Source organism: Myotis davidii, unplaced genomic scaffold, assembly GCF_000327345.1.
Source record: "Myotis davidii unplaced genomic scaffold, ASM32734v1 scaffold540, whole genome shotgun sequence".
NCBI lineage: Eukaryota > Metazoa > Chordata > Mammalia > Chiroptera > Vespertilionidae > Myotis > Myotis davidii.
This window is the reverse complement of record NW_006292916.1, coordinates 1,291,752-1,295,015: the sequence shown is the minus strand read 5'-3', so window position 1 is coordinate 1,295,015 and position 3,264 is coordinate 1,291,752. Positions and strand designations below refer to the sequence as shown.

General features: G+C 48.2%; 1 long non-coding RNA gene across 1 annotated transcript in view; it reads left to right on the top strand.

The window, feature by feature from the left end:
- Nucleotides 1–2,041: 2,041 nt before the first annotated feature.
- The window catches only part of LOC107181371, a 17,878-nt gene continuing 16,655 nt past the window's right edge, over nucleotides 2,042–3,264 (top strand). The window contains exon 1 of the long non-coding RNA XR_001514307.1: nucleotides 2,042–2,507. This is a non-coding gene — a long non-coding RNA (uncharacterized LOC107181371). The remainder of the gene's footprint in view (nucleotides 2,508–3,264) is intronic.

Below are 3,264 nucleotides of genomic sequence, written 5' to 3'. Positions count from 1 at the left end.
GTAATATCTTAATCAATAAAAAATATATTAAAAAAAATAATAATTGATGGGAGTTGGTATATAAATATGCCAGCTCTCTCACCTCTTGGATGGGATAACTCTGAGGCATGTATTCTACACTGGATTCCAAAGTTTCCCAGCATGTTAAAGCCCCCACAGGGGCAGCTGACTTGACAATGCAACCTTTATTGTCTGCCTTCCTCTGACTTCACAACCAGTGTTTTTGTCAGCTCCCCAATAAAGGACTTGCTCTTAAATCCTTGACTCACTATCTGTTTTCCTGAGAACCGGAGCTAGGGCAGAATGCTTGCTGAATGAGTGAGCTTCTGCCTACCCACTCAACACACCACAGCTGGGCATGAAAACTGATTGTCAACAGCCATGCATGTCTGAGCCAGGGAGAGCAAATACCTGGTAGGAAATCTCAAACCTTGAATTCTTTTTCTACTGACATTTGTAACCTAGACACATGTATGGGAACATTATTTTACTTAAAAGTGCAATGTTGACAAATGGCACTGAAAGAGATGATTAAAGCAGTAAATAATATGGCACCTGTGAATGAAATTAGTTCTAGCGGTAGAGAGAAAGGATGGCTAGATCAATTCCCAGACAAATAACATTATTACTTTTCATTTGCTTGGCACTTGATTGGCATTACATAATCTTTCTGCCATCCTGCTATAGAAATGGAGACCAAGAGCTGCTCTAGGTGGGTCACCCAGCAATGGAAGGGAGCAGCTGTGGGAGGTAGGGATGGAACTCAGGGTTTCTTTTTTTCTCTTCTCTACAAGCCGTTATTATAATTTGGAAAGAGTTTGCAGTGGGTTCCATCTGGCTGCAGGGTCAGTGCGGGTACCTATGCTTTTTATTTCCCCCACCACACGCCCCCATACAAGTCTCTGTGTTGTTGTTTGTTGTTGTTTTCTTCCAGTTAATTAGTAGTTGTTTGTTGGGTATGGGAAGAATATGGCACAGTTCTACAGGGGATGAAGACAAGGTCAGAAAAATCAATGGTCCAGGATTTGATGTTCTCCTCTGGCCACAACCCAGCTCATTCTCTGAGAGGGGAGAGGGCGACTGAAGGGAGGAGTAAGTCCTAGGAAAAATGATATGTGTACCTCCCTCTCCTACCCCAAGAAAAAAGAAATAATATTTAAATTGAAAATAAATAAATTTGACGAAGTAAAGAAATCTAAGAACTCAAAGAGTTGAGGAAAAGGAGGCCATTTTACCATTTTAAAGTGTGCATGTGTGCATGTGTGCATGTGTGCATGTGGATCTGTGTGCATGGGGCACTTGTTTCTGACCTGACTTGTTCCCTCCTAACACTGACGGACGCGTCATCCTCTTAAATCCAATCAGCTACCAGTTTTATCGTCGTCCTCTCAAATCCAATCAGCTACCAGTTTTATCCATTCAAATGCTAACATTGGACACTTTCCTACCTAAACACCAATGGCTCCCTGTTGCCTCCAGGGAGCGTGCTGAAATGTGTCCAGAGGCCAGGAAGGTTCTTGGGGAGGCAGAAGGGAATGACGGAGACTGAGGCAAACCTGGAGCCCACACCAGGTTTAAAGGAGGCAATTATAACCCAGCACCAGCTCATTGCAGGGTCACGAATTCAGTATTTAAGATCTTTTGATTCTTCCAAGAGATGCTAGAAAGGAGCTGACTTTTAAAACTGTATAAGAGTTAAACAAAACAAGTCCCTAAGATGTTTTTTTCAATCAACTCACAGCCACCAGCTTGCGAGCTCCAGCCTACAGGATAAAGTTTAAGCCCTTTAGCATGACGTTCAAGCTTACCTATTCTTGCTTCTGTCCCAGCCATCTGTATCTACTTGTCAATCCCTTTGTCACCAAGCCCCACACCCCCTAGTGGCAGCTACAGTTAATACACAGGATTGAAAGGGGACCACAGACTTGTTCAGAAGTGGTGTCCACGCAGCAAGCTCACCATTTTTTGCTTAGATTGCTTATTTAAGGTGCCTGTGAAGGGTGCAGAAGGAGACTGGCGGGGGCACCAAGCCTGTGGGGCTCCTTCTTGGTCACATCCCCTGTAGTTCACCTTCTGCAAGTTTACAGGATGCTCTTCTACGCTCTTATCCACCGGCAAACTTGTATACATTTTTTAAAGCTCAGCTCACACAGACCTCCCTGAAGACTCTCCAGAAAGTAGTTCTTCCTTTTACTTCTGAGCCTTGCGCGCATTCTCACTAATACACGAGTCACATTATACGTTTCTCCACATTCCGTCATGGACTCTGAACTGAGTTGGGGTCCGTGTCTTGTGGTGTTTGTGTCCTGGGGGCATGATTCACAGAGCCCTTCTTGCACTTCTGTAGTCGGACATCTATGATCATCTGCCACACTTCCGCGAACACACCAGCCCTCCAATCACCTCGTTGAAACGAAACCAAAATGAGAACTGAAGAATTCCCGTGGCCCTGCTGCTGACTCACAGCTTCCTTACTGGACGCACCTCCAGGCCACCTGCCTAACCCGGTGACGTAGCCCCGTTTGGCATTTGAGCCCTCACCCCAGGGAAGGTGTCGCAGTGGGCCCCACCTGCGGGGAGCGGGAGCGGGTGCCCCCAGCGCACAATCATGCAGAGCCGCGCCGGCCAGGTTGGAAGAGGGTCAGCAATGTCAGCAGCCCTGTGCCCAGACCCAAGCGGAAGGAAAAGAGAATGAACTGCTCCCCGTGTGTGCGCGGGGGCTGCGCTGAAAAGTGGGAGGGGCTGGCCTGCGGGTGGAGCGGGGTGAGCTCAGGAACAGCCCTCAGGGATTTCTGGGGAGGAGTCCTGGGAAAAGCCTAGCGTGGGGGTGGATGAAACAGCTTCTGTTTTTGGTTCAGGCCCGGGGGAGTGCCCGTACTGAAATGCCGGGGCCTTGTGGGCACCTTCTGTCACTGTGCTGGGCAGAAAGCGGGGAGGAGGTGCTATGCCCGGTGTTCTGGCAGCCCCTGACCAAACCCACGGACACGGTCCATCAACCCCAAAGGGCCTGGCAGATGAGCAGAGGAGGAAATAAGTATGACTGTGAATCTGATCTGCTTCCTGGACTCCATGGAGCCATAAAAGTCCATAGGAGGAGGGCGGGGAAGGTGCTACCCCAGGAGTTTTTCCTGGAATCACCGACCTTGGCAAATTTCCACTGGGGCAGTGAGAAGTATTTAGAAAATGTACCTTTAACCAGAAAAGAGATCTTGCCTACTTTTATATTTTAAAACCCTGGGGGGGGGGGGGGCGGGGGCGGAGGGC